Raw genomic sequence first — 13423 nt, 5'->3', positions numbered from 1 at the left:
TTTGGAGGTGTTACTGCAGCTTAGAAGCAGCCTAACGTGGCTTAAACGTCGCTCTAAATAAATGACAAATGTCGGGACATAATTGTGATAGGAACATTCGTCAACTTCAAATACGGCTCTAACTGGTTCAATTATAATGGAATCATCTTCAGGTGAAGTGGAGAGTGTATATTCTTGATTTGGGACTAGTTTACAGGAAGGCTTTTCAATGTAAATCTCTTCTCCAACTAGCTCCCTCCTTTTGTTCTTCACTTCGTCCAGCACGACGTTCCGAGGCAGCAGTAACACTTTCAGAGTTGAACTGGGATGATCATCGTCAATCGGTGGTTTATAAAACACTGGCACCAATACCTGGACAGGACTGGGCCCATACAGCATCTCCATGATGATACCAAATAAAGACAACCCAGTTACATCTATGATAACATGAGTTTCTGTGATCACACGGGGTTTGATCAGCTCAAAGCCATCATCATCCACCACATGGACAACAGACAAGGACTTGCCTCCACCCGTGGAGAGGATCTCACAGTGTGGAATGTGTAGCTGACACACAGACCCCTGAGAAGCTTTGATGTCAAACAGTGGTCCCGCAGGCTTCTTACTCAGCTGGTATAGAAGCCCCCGGCCCCAGGGGACTGTCTTGTAAGTCACCTCTCCATCTTTCTCCATCTTAAACCCCAGGCCGGTCACGCTGCATCGGAACAGTCCTGCGTGGGTGCAGTGGAACCTGTAGCTTTCCTTGTTTTCCACAACAATGATATCAGGTGTGAATGTCTGCGTTTTGTCCAGTAGTGTAACATCATTTACACTGTGGGAGCGTTTTGCTCTGAAACCTGTCTTGTTCTCTAAACATGGGATTTGGATCAGTGAAGGTAAGCTGTGAGAACGAGGCAGAGAGGTGGATTCTTCCATCCTCAAACCACTGAAGGACAAACTTAGATCAGTTTCATCTTGGAGCTCCAGAGAGGACAGCGATTCTGTAACACAATGTTCTTCCATCTCACCATGCATAGGAATAGTTCCCTATAGAGAAAATCAAGGACATTAATTAAACAAATATTAAACCAAGACCTTTCCACAACGCCAGCTCTTAAAAATTTAACATTGCCAACTGACTGCTGGGTGATTCCTGACTCTTTGCCGAGTTCTCAGATTCTGTCCGAACCCGACCCTACCCAACCCAACGTTTTCGGGTTGGGCCTAGATTAAAATATATGCTGATGATTGGTCAGCCGAGGCCGAGCCTCGGGTTCCGTGACCTGGACAGCAGAGAACAGGCATCCCTGTATGTCTGTCTGCGCCTTGGCATTGAAGCCTAACCAATAAACCAATGATAATCGGTAACGTTACAACATTGCTTCCGTATGTAACCTACTAGCGGCATGGTTGTTGGGATGATGTCACAAACATATCCTTTGGATATACGGTAATTCTGTTAGTTCCGTGTTGGAGAGGCTTGTGGAAGTTTAGAACTACAATGCTAATTTAAACGACAGCACGCAGTTTCACAAGTTTGTAATATGTTATAAATCCAGGAAAAGAACATTCAAAGTGTAACAAAACAATATTTTGACAAGGGACATCCCTAGTATCAATATTATATCTATATTGGTCTACGTCCATGTACCAAAGTTTGAGGCTGTAGCATGTTGTAAACAAAAGTTAGAGCTGTGTAAAGGCCAGCCAATTGGCAGACAGAGGGGCGGGGCTTAAGCAAATTGCGAGGCTGTAGCATGTTGCAAACCAAAGTTATGGCTCTGTAAAGGCCGGCCAATAGAAAGACAGAGTGCGTGCATGTGCGTGCGTGTGCGATCATGTGCGCGCGTGTGTGAGAGGTGGTCAACTTGACCTTGAATCACTAACAAAGTATCATTTTCACCTGGGCTACTCTATGCAAATGCAACCACTATTAAGTTAAAAGCACACTGACTATGTGTCTCAATGAGAGAACGTATGTCCGAACAAATTGCTCTATCGCAAAAACTAAATGTCAAATGCGATTTTTGTTTTCGCTGTGAGTGACCCGAGTCATTGAGGTACGCCATGTGCGATCGTGGTATTGGTACGATAAAAAACGTGGTTATAAGAGCGAGTTAAGAATTGTGTTTGTGATGAAGAAAAAATTGCTGACTCATTCAGGCAGTTAACATGGAGTTTTATGACACATTATGATGGTACACCTGTCGCTTTCAGGGCTGTAGTTCACATACTGTATGTATCTGTGCTATGGTTGCGCTATTGGGTGAAAGAGGATGACTGTGGCTACAAAATTACCGAAACCCATGCGTGTAAAGTGAATATTTTGGCTGTGAGGACGATTTGTTCTGAGAATTTCGGTACAGTCTTCACAGTGGCTTCTCACTCTGACCCGGTCTCTCTCTGGGCGTGCGACACTCTGAGTCGAGATTATTGCTCAGACCACACACACTTTGAACTGCGATAGCAGGCAAACGTATTCGAATTCCGTCTGAACCACGACAAAGTCGATGGCCTAAAGTCGATGGTTTAAATCGTGTTTCTACGTAACATTATGCCAGAGCAATGTGGCTCCAAAGTAACGTGTCGTTTTCTGTTTTACCCGCGTTTCCCCATTGACTTTGAATGGGGATTTTTCGCGTCGTTTATTGCGAATTACGACGGGACGGTAACGCAAATCGGAAAGAAAAGCACAAGCACACCATTCCTGGCCGAGCCGCACGTTTTGATGTATATATTGCGAGGCTTTGGTAAACCGTGCGGCCGGCCATAGAGGTCAAAGTTTCGGAACATATATTACGATTTTGTGTCTGCGTTATACCCAAGAGTCAGGTGAGAGATCTTAGAGTTGTCCTAGACTCAGATTTAAATTTTAACAGTCATATCAAAACTGTAATTTCATCTGCCTATTATCACCTTAAAAATATTGCAAGAGTTAGAGGAATTATGTCCAAGCAAGACCTAGAAACACTTATACGTGCTTTTGTTTCCAGTAGACTGGATTACTGTAATGGTCTGCTCACAGGACTTTGAAACAAAGCTCTTCGTCAACTCCAACTAATTCAGAATGCTGCTGCTAGAGTCCTGACAAAAACTAGGAAATATGACCATATTACACCAGTCCTAAAAACCTTACATTGGCTACCAGTGTCCCAGAGAATAGATTTTAAAATGTTGTTACTTGTTCTGGGTGCCTGCCATGCAATGGCAGAAACACAGGTTGAAATCCGCAACCAATACATAATTCTGGGTGCCTGCCATGCAATGGCAGAAACACAGGTTGAAATCCGCAACACATACTTAATCGCAATAATAATCAAGACACGAAACTTTGACGTCTATGGCCGGCCGCACGATTTACCAAAGCCCCACAATATATACATCGAAACGTGCGGCTCGGCCGGGAATGGTGTGCTTGTGCTTTTCTTTCCGTTTCGGGTTACTGTGCCGACGTAATTCGCAATAAACGACGCGAAAAATGCCCCATGCAAAGTCAATGGGGAAACGCGGGTAAAAACAGAAAACGACACGTTACTTTGGAGCCACATTGCTCTGGCATACTGTTACGTAGAAACACAATTTAAACCTCAAACAGCACACAAGGCCATCGACTTTGTTGTGGTTAAGACGGAATTCGAATACGTTGCACGGTTTGCCCGCTATCTCAGTTCAAAGTGTGTGTGGTCTGAGCAAAAATCTCGATTTAGAGTGTCGCACGGCCAGAGAGAGAGCGGGTCAGAGGGAGAAGCCAATGTGAAAACTGTAGCGAAATTCTCCGAACAAATCGTCCTCACGGCCAAAATATTCACTTTACACACATGGGTTTCGGTAATTTTGTAGCCACACTCGTCCTCTTTCACCCAATGTCACAACCACAGCCCAGATTCATACGGTACGTGAACTACAGCCCTGAAAGCGACAGGTGTACCATCATAATGTGTCATACAACTCCATGTTAAATGCATGAATGAGTCAGCAATTTTTTCATCACAAACACAATTTCTTAACTCGCTCTCATAACCACGTTTTTTATCGTACCAATACCACGATCGCACACGGCGTACCTCAATGTCTCGGGTCACTCACGGCGAAAACAAAAATCGCATTTGACGTTTACTTTTTGCGATAGAGCAATTTGTTCGGACATACGTTCTCTCACTGAATCAGTGTGGTTTTAACTTTCAATAGTGTTTGCATTTGCATAGACTAGCCCTAGCCCAGGTGAAATTGATACTTTGTTAATGATTCAAGGTCAAGTTGACCACCTCTCAAACACGCGCACACACGAACGCACATGCACGCACATGCACACATGTGCACGCACACACACACATTGAAAGTCAATGGAGAAAATCGGGGAAACACGTAACTCTGTCATTTCTCGACCGTTTCAGACGCGGGGTGGCTCGCCAGAACCGGGTTGCCCCCCTGAGCGCACACACACACACGCACACGCACGCGCACGCACACACACAAACCCTGTCTTCCTATTGGCTGGCCTTTACACAGCTCCAACTATTGCTTACAACATGCTACAGCCTCAAATTTTGGTACATGGACGTAGACCATCAAGAGGAACAAGCTGTAATGGCTTAATTGCTTAAGCTCCGCCCCTCTGTATTCCTATTGGCTGGCCTTTACACAGCTATAACTTTTGTTTGCAACATGCTACAGTCTTGAAACTTGCTCCATGCACTTAGACCAAGTTGACCACCACTCGCACACACACACATTGAAAGTCAATGGAGAAAATCGGGGAAACACGTAACTGTCATTTCTCGACCGTTTCAGAAGCAGGGCGGCTCGCCGGAACCGGCCGCCCCCCTGAACGAAACCAAATGGACCCTTACAGCTCAGACATCTTAGCATTAGCATGTTAGCATGTTAGCATTAGCATGTTAGCATTAGCATGTTAGCATTAGCATGTTAGCATGATAGCATTAGCATGTTAGCATTAGCATGTTAGCATGATAGCATTAGCATGTTAGCGTTAGCATGATATCATGTTAGCATTAGCATGTTAGCATGTTAGCATTAGCATGTTAGCATGATAGCATTAGCATGTTAGCATTAGCATGTTAGCATGATATCATTAGCATGTTAGCATTAGCATGTTAGCATGATAGCATTAGCATGTTAGCGTTAGCATGATATCATGTTAGCATTAGCATGTTAGCATGTTAGCATTAGCATATTAGCATGATAGCATTAGCATGTTAGCATTAGCATGTTAGCATGATAGCATTAGCATGTTAGCATGATAGCATTAGCATGTTAACATTAGCATGTTAGCATGATAGCATTAGCATGTTAGCGTTAGCATGATATCATGTTAGCATTAGCATGTTAGCATGTTAGCATTAGCATGTTAGCATGATAGCATTAGCATGTTAGCATTAGCATGTTAGCATGATAGCATTAGCATGTTAGCATTAGCATGTTAGCATTAGCATGTTAGCATTAGCATGTTAGCATGATAGCATTAGCATGATAGCATTAGCATGTTAGCATTAGCATGTTAGCATGTTAGCATTAGAATGTTGGTGGCAACGTAATGCGCAATAAATAAATTGAAAGTCAATGGGGAGACCTGGCTCACATGTAACCATATGGACCCTTCTGAGAGGCTAAATGTCATCAAATGGTGGTCCGTGGCTCAAATGCTGCACAGTCTTGGCGAGCTTCAGGCACCCAGTAAAATTTCTTGAAATTTTGTTTCTAGTTTATAAATCTGTTTGTGGCTTTGGGCCCAGCTACATCTCAGACATGCTGAAGCCTTATATGAGCCCTCCAGAACCCTTAGGTCATCTGAGGCTGGCCTACTGATAGTTCACCCAATAGTGGGAACAAAACATGGTGAAGCAGCATTTCACCATTATGCACCACAAACCTGGAATAACATTCCAGGTTACACTAGGAAATCCCCAACCATAGCCATTTTTAAGTCAAATTTAAAGACCTATTTATTTAACATTGCCTATCCCAGTCAGATGTCTAATAACAGCTAGGTCTTGCCTGGACTTTAAGTTAGCTATGTTTTCTGTTTCTATTAAAGGTGGTATTTGTTGTAATTTATATGCTCCTATATCTTATTTTAATTGTTGTCTATTATAATCTCATCTGTATTCATTTCAAAGTGCACTGTTGCACTCTGTATTTGTTTTTATTCTGTAAAGCACTTGAATTGCCTGAATTGCCTTGTGTATGAAAGGTGCTATATAAATAAAATTGCCTTGCCTTGCCTATATGAAATTAACCTGCGGGCCGCATTGATTGAAGGTGGGGGTCGCATGCTGTGGCCCCCGGGCCGCCAGTTGATATTAACCTATGGGCCGCATGCCGTGGCTGGTGGCTCCCGGGCCGTTAGTTGCCCATGTATGCCTCAGAGGAAGAAGAGGAGGAGGGTTCCTCTGCTCTGACTCTATACTGAAGACTGAAACATGTTGCTAGGCCAATTAAGTCCTAATATGTCATTTTGTGAAACAGCGCGTAAGGAGCCACCACACACTAGTGCCGTGTGTCCTTCTGTATATATGTACAGTTGTATAATGGTGATGTTTTGGTAGCCATACAGCTAATCATTAGGGTTCTCTTGAAGACTGAAATAACTAATAACCAAAATTAGGCGATATACAAGCTTACAACACGTCGCGCAGCGACGTGTTGTTAGCTTGTAGATCGCCTAATTTTGCAGGAGGACACACAGGAGGACACACTTCTCCTTAGAAGTCACTTAGAAGGCATGCTGACGTCCATCATGGAATCGAAATGAATCGTTGGCGACTGAGAACGTGAATCCATGCCTTGGACTGTACCTTGCTCAGGATGTAGATGGACGCTTACCTTGCTCAGGATGTGTGGATGCGGACTCTTACCTTGCTGTAGATGGCATCTCCACGTCTGGAGGACTGCCTATATGATATTAACCTGCGGGCCGCATTGAGTGAAGGTGGGGGTCGCATGCTGTGGCCCCCACCTGTCAACAATAATGGTAGATGTGGGTAGTCGGTGCTCTTGTTAACAGCTGGACAAGACAGGGAGACAAGAACATCGGTCAGAAAGTTTTTTTCTTCTTTTTTTTTTAATGGTACCATCATGCCTGATGAAGGTCTGACGACAGAAACGTTGCTCAATAAATCTAAACAGTGAAGACAGTGTGCAGGATTATTTTTTATCTACTTCTCAATGGCACCAACATCAACATATCAGAGCAGTGGTTTTCAACCCTTTTTTTCATATCAAGATCCAGAATTTATTCTGCATTTGAGCCATGGACAGACCACCATTTAAGAATATGTTGTTTTCCTTGGATAAGATTCTGTCCACAACTCCATGCTGTATTGATGTTGGTAACATTATAGGAGAGATAACAGGCAAACGTTGATCAGAAATAACAATTCTTCTACATTCTCTGCAATTGTTTACACTTTTTGTAAAACAAAGTAATGCAGATGTTTAACAATTAAGGCGAGACACCCCAGGTGAATAGGGAAAAAAAGTTAAATAATAGCTATCACAATGAAACATCTCCAGTTGATTACTTATATTAAAACTAAGATCTTTTGTATTACAAGTTTTCTGAAATTATATGTTTAAATATGCAAATTAGGCATTATATGCGCTAATTTGCATACGTTTCGGGACGATAAATCTGAAGATCGGATAAAGCCAGGTTCAAAATTATCATTTCATTTTGTTGACACATTAGAGACAAAGAATATTACAGTTGGGATTTTTGATATCTCTAATTATCACTCCACAAATCAGAAAATAGTGTCAACAGGCATAAAAAACTCAATTTTCGGCATGTTTTTATGTATAAAATGTGATGTAAATCAGGCTGTGAATGATATATCAACAAATCCCTCTGTAAATGTCTGCGGAATATAGTTATGAATAAGACTGGAATGTTTGGTGTATGTGAGTTCAACTGAAGTGGAGATTCTTTGTCCCAGGTATGAGGAAAACTCATTTTGAGAAAACGGCCTTTAAAGATTTGTATTGTAAAATTCCAAAACGTTTTATTTGAAGCCACTATTTTGAGACAAAATATCTCATCCAAACCTTGGCAACAACATATAATGGCATATATCATTGGAAAGGTCTGGACCTCGAGCTGACTGTGGTCTGATCCAAATATGGTCACTTCCTTTGTACCAACAACCAATCATGAAAATAGAGATGGTGGATTTTCACCCAGAAAAACGAGCTGTAAAAAAAAAAAAAAACTATCAAAATAAACATCTAAATCTGTATTTTTAATGTTTATTTTGCTTTAGTTTGAAAGAAAACATGTTTAGGAAGCAAAATAGCAAAAAAGAAAAACAAAAAAACAATCATGATTTCACCTACCGTCTCGCCGTAACTCTTGAGAGCGTAAAATGAACGGGTCCATTTGGTTTCATTTTACGCTCTCAAGAGTTAAAGATCTATAAGGGTCCTCATTAGGTTACCAACTCTCCATCATTTAGCTGGGGACCCCCTGGAACCCCCTCAAGGACCACTGGTGGTCCCCGGACCACTGGTTGAAAAACCACTGTATTAGAGGTACTATAATGTATGCGGCTGAAATTTCCTAGCACGGCCAACAGGAGGCAGTGGAGAGCCAACAAAATAAATGCAGTGTGACCAGTTGGTCCCCCATCCCATGATCACGAAGCTGCTCATTAATTTACTACAGTGGTCCGGGGACCACCAGTGGTCCTTGAGGGGGATCCAGGTGGTCCCCAGCTAAATGATTGACTTGGCAACCAAATCGACCCTTAATTATTGTTAAATTAAACGTCTGCATTAAGTAGTCCCCACAATTAGGGAAATAAGGGAATGTAGAGATCAACTTTTGGAACTATGGGCAAAACTTTATCCAAAACAATACTGAATAAATAATGGGCCATGGTATGGAAAAACCACTGATTTACTATACTGCAACGACCTCAGTTGCAATGATGGCCCGTCTTAATTTTAGTCACCATAGCTTAGTTTTCATGTAGTTTCCATTTAGTTTTGGGTTAGGGGGGGGGGGGGGGGGCAGCAGGACAAGAGCGGTATTCAGAGATGGGCAGTATTTGAAATACATGTATTTGAAATACATGTATTTGAAATACGTATTTGAAATCCTTTTTTGTATTTTGTAATTTGTATTTCGCTGGGATGGAAGAAATGAGATGTATTTTGTATCTAAATACTTTCAGATTGAGTATTTTCTGTATTTCAAATACATAAAATACTTTTTTTGTTTTAATGTAATTTTATTCTCAAATGGACACATGTTAAACATTTACACTGCCTCAGGTTAAAACTGTAGGGGCAAAACCAGTCAGACAGATATTTCGTGAAGCCACTAAGGAAATCGGGACTTCCTGAAAGTTCATATAATGGCCTGTTGTGGCGCTGTCATTGGGCCCAAAAAACCCCATAGCTCCATAGAGGCCCATGTATTTGGGCCCAACTTCACCTAGACTGTATTACCTTAATAAACATGGTCATGAATACTTTCTGCTTCCAGTCACTAGTTTAAAGCCTCATTTATCATGTCATAATATTCTTTTTGGAAAATGATGGTCCCATTTATATATTATTTTCCCATAAAGTCGCTCTGTCGTTCTGAGGGGCGTGGCTACCGTTACAGTCTATGAACGGGAGCCACCCCCCGTTCAGTCAAAATAAAAACCAACGAAGAGTAAGGGGGGGAAGTCCCGCCTCGTTGTCTGGGCCAGCCAATGGCCAGCTGGACCAAAACGGAGCCAGCCAATGGCCAGCTGGGCCAAAACGGATCTAGACATATGATGACTTACAGTGCAAGGAATTACAGGCTTCATTTTACGTCCATGTTAGACCCGGGGAACGCTTTGTCCATATTTTTTACAGTCTATGGGCAAAACACACGCACCCATACCATAGACTGTAAAAAATATGGACAAAGCGTTCCCCGGATCTAACACGGACGTAAAATTAAGCCTGTAATTCCTTGCACTGTAAGTCGCCATATTTCTAGATGTTTTGGCCCAGCTGGCCATTGGCTGGCCCCTTACTCTTCGGCGGCAACTTCCTTTTCCCTCTCAATAAAAGCTCTCGTAAGCGAGAGCTTTTATTGAGAGAGAAAAGGAAGTTGTCGCCGCCTGTTCTTCCTGTTTGTTGTAGGCAAACCATTGCCTACAACATGACGTAAGCATATCATCCGGCTCCAGCCCGGATCATATACCGAAATGAAATGGTGCCCAGGCTACGTTCATAGACGGTAGCCACGCCCCTCAGAACATACGCAACTTTATGGTCATTTTTTAAATAAATGGGACCATGATTTTCCAAAAAGAATATTATGACATGAGAAATGAGACTTTGAACTAGTGACTGGAAGCAGAAAGTATTCATGACCATGTTTATTATGGTAATACAGTCTAGGATGAAGTTGGGCCCAAATACATGGACCTCTATGGAGCTATGGGTTTTTGTGGGCCCAATGACAGCGCCACAACAGGCCATTAGATGAACTTTCAGGAAGTCCCGATTTCCTTAGTGGCTTCACGAAATATCTGTCTGAGTGCCCCCCTGAGCCATACACACAACACAACACAATGTGTGATGCCACTTCTATTCCGCCTTCTGATTGGCTTACACACTCAAATTGAACCACAAATGAGAGGCAGAGTAGGGCGGGCCTTCAGTTGTTCAGAGTTACCATTCCTTTGTGGGTCCTGTTTTATTTGCTTAAAATATAAAGTGTATCATTCTTAATAATCTTCAATGTATTAGACATTCTGACAGGTCATTCATTTAATATTTGGCAATCAATTATGAATTTACTTATCATTATACACATGTTCATGAAAATGTATTTTCATGTATTTTCAAAATACAAAATACGTATTTGTATCTCAAATACATTTCTCAGACCAGTATTTGTATTTTGTATTTAGATACATTTTTCGACCCAGTATTTGTATTTTGTATCAAAATACATTTTCAATGTATTTTGCCCATCTCTGGCGGTATTGCATGAAACTAAAAGGGAAGCGTCTCGCCTTCACAAACGCGTTCTCCATTATCAGCTCAACTGTAGAAATGTGCACTGCTCGGGCAGGGGGACCGTGGGTTCCAATACTTGGTAGGGCACGAAAAGTAACTGTTTGCATCATTTAATATACATTTTAAAATCGCAGTTGGTAATTAGAGTCACACGACGAAGACTATAAGGCCTTATCAGCTGAAAACACAGTATTGCATTAAACTCACAACGTTGCATTCTTAGTACCAAAGGAAAGAAGGAAGTGGCCAAAGGTTAGTTAAATTCAGCACTGCTCACTTTCAGCTTGCATTGCTAGGTGAAAAGAAGCAGCTTGGACTCCTCATGCATAGAAGGATGCATGAGGTCAGTCCGCTGCCCCCCCAGGTTGGCAGAGGAAGTGTAGCGCCCAGGATTACATTAGATAAAATTGGCACTGGGTGGAAAGAAAACTGGGTTACAAAATCGTGGGATAAAAAAATAATAATAATAGTTCCTCTCTCTGCAGGCATCACTTCCTCCATGTCATCCTCTGTAGTGGCAATCTCAAAAAGTACATTTTACAGTAAACCCCAAAACCTATTTTCTACAGTCTACACAGTATTCGTTGCTGTCGGGAGAAAACTTCATAACGCAATTTTTGAGGTTTTAGTTTTTTGGCATAAATCAGTGCTATTGAACACCCTTTACGTCGGTGTGTTGTTTCGAAAATATTGAACCAATGCAAAGTAGTAAAAAGTGCTTTGGACGAAACCTCTTAACTCCATTGGATCTTCAAAATGTCTGCTAAAGCAACTAACTCCACCACCTCTCCCCCTCTCATGGAAGTAATTGACAACATATAAAGTCACATCAACTTTGATGAGGCTGTGTTTGATTGCTTTGTTTTAAAAATATAAGGTTTTCTTATTTTTCATTTCCTGAAAAATTTACATTTTGGAGTTATGAGGTTTCCTCCGGACAGCAGAGATATGTTCCTTGTTGTATGTGGAATGATTTTCTAATAATCAATATTTTTTTTAAGCTTGCAAACCTGTAACATATTTGATTGAATAAAACATTATTTTAACCCAACTAATAACAGCCTTTTCCCAATCAGCCATGGTGGCCGGTGATTCTTTATAATTAACGGCCAATTAAACATTTTATTGGTAAATACCACCTGACGGAAACCCAGAATGGGCCTCAGGTCTAAATGGGTTAAAACAGTGGTTCTCAACATGGGGTCAATGGACCCCCAGGGGCCCGTCAGGGCCCATTTGGTTCCATTTGTACTAGAGGGCAGCACGGGTCCATAAAATTGGACCCGGTCCGAAACGGACCCGGTGATATCAGAACCGAACCGATCCGGATCCGAGAACATTCTGATTGGCCGCACCCGGCCCGGAACCGGACCCGAAAGTTTTGGATCCGGTCCGAAACGGAGCCGAGAAGGATTTGACTGTTTTGACCAAAACGGCGCTGATCCGATCCGAGATCCGGACCCATAGTGTGTTCTCTGCAATATTATATGCTTTAACATGACATGAGACTGCTCTCTATGAGCAACGTGCACCCCGCCGCCTCTCCAGACAGTGCAGCGGAGGAGGAGGGTTGCAAACTTGCATAGGCTATAGTGCATTTTTGCGCACCGACATTCTGTTGACAATCACAACAAAACTGTCCCACATTTTTCCTCCGAGGTGGAAAGCCTGGTGACGCGAGGTTAGTCCCACATTGCTTGTTGCTTTGCGTTTCACCTCGCTCGCTGAAGGGGGCCGCCATGATTGCATTAATATAGCCATGTGTGTGTGTGTGTGTGTGTGTGTGTGTGTGTGTGTGTGTGTGTGTGCAAGCGAAAGAGAGAGAGAGCGCTCTCGCTCATGTCGGTGCATGACGAGACCCAGCCCTCGTTGACTCTGTTCAACAGACAATATGGACTTTAGAATGTAATAATTACAACGCACGCATGTCTGTTTTTTAAACCTATTTTTAAAGGAGAATTCCATGCTAGAATGCTTTTTTATCTTTCTTACCTTTCTTTGTAGTTGTTACGTCCCCACCAAAGAGGTCCAGGTGTTTTTTTGTGCAAAAACTCCTTATTGGCTATTTTCCCTACCATAAGCCCTCAATGAATTGCATTGCATTGAATGGGAATTGAATGGGGCTATGTTGTTTCCATCGAAAGAAGTAGTAAAGTGTGCCGCTTGGGATATTATTTACATTATGAAGAGAGGATATATACAAAGAAATTATAATTTTGAGCGATGGAAATAAGCGAATTAGCACAACACCCCATAGCCCCATTCAATTCCCATTCAATTCAATGCAATTCATTTAGGGCTTATGGTAGGGGAAATAGCCAATAAGGAGCTTTTGCACAAAATAACACTTGGACCTCTTTGGTGGGGACGTAACAACTACAAAGAAAGGTAAGAAAGCCTTTTAGTATGGAATTCTCCT

The sequence above is a fragment of the Protomyctophum parallelum genome (assembly GCF_964188405.1).
Source record: "Protomyctophum parallelum genome assembly, chromosome: 19".
Classification (NCBI taxonomy): Eukaryota; Metazoa; Chordata; class Actinopteri; order Myctophiformes; family Myctophidae; genus Protomyctophum; species Protomyctophum parallelum.
This window is presented reverse-complemented; position numbering follows the sequence as displayed.